This window comes from Oratosquilla oratoria, chromosome 26 (assembly GCF_046742065.1).
Source record: "Oratosquilla oratoria isolate Oo_2021 chromosome 26, ASM4674206v1, whole genome shotgun sequence".
NCBI lineage: Eukaryota > Metazoa > Arthropoda > Malacostraca > Stomatopoda > Squillidae > Oratosquilla > Oratosquilla oratoria.
Window position 1 is genome coordinate 35,806,394 of NC_134802.1, and position 417 is coordinate 35,806,810.

A 417-nucleotide genomic window follows, 5' to 3' on the forward strand; every position below is an offset into this window, starting at 1 on the left:
TGTGTGTGTATGTATTTGTGTGTGCATGTGTAAAAATGTATGTGCGTTTATGTGTGCATCTGTGTACAGTCTTACACCAGACTACACTAAGGGCATAAGATGATTGCAACTTGTATGTGTTTGTGTATATGTATATATATATATATGTATATATATATATATATATATATATACATATATATGTATATTTATACTTAGATATATATATATATATATATATATATATATATATATATATATAAGACTGAAGGTGGAAGAAGCAGACGAGTAATGGGAGAAATTCTCCCATTACTCCTCGTCTACTTCTTTCACCTTCAGTCTTATTTGTCATAATATAGTCAACATATATATATATATATATATATATATATATATATATGCTAATCACGAAAAACACACAGTCGTAATAAAAGGAAA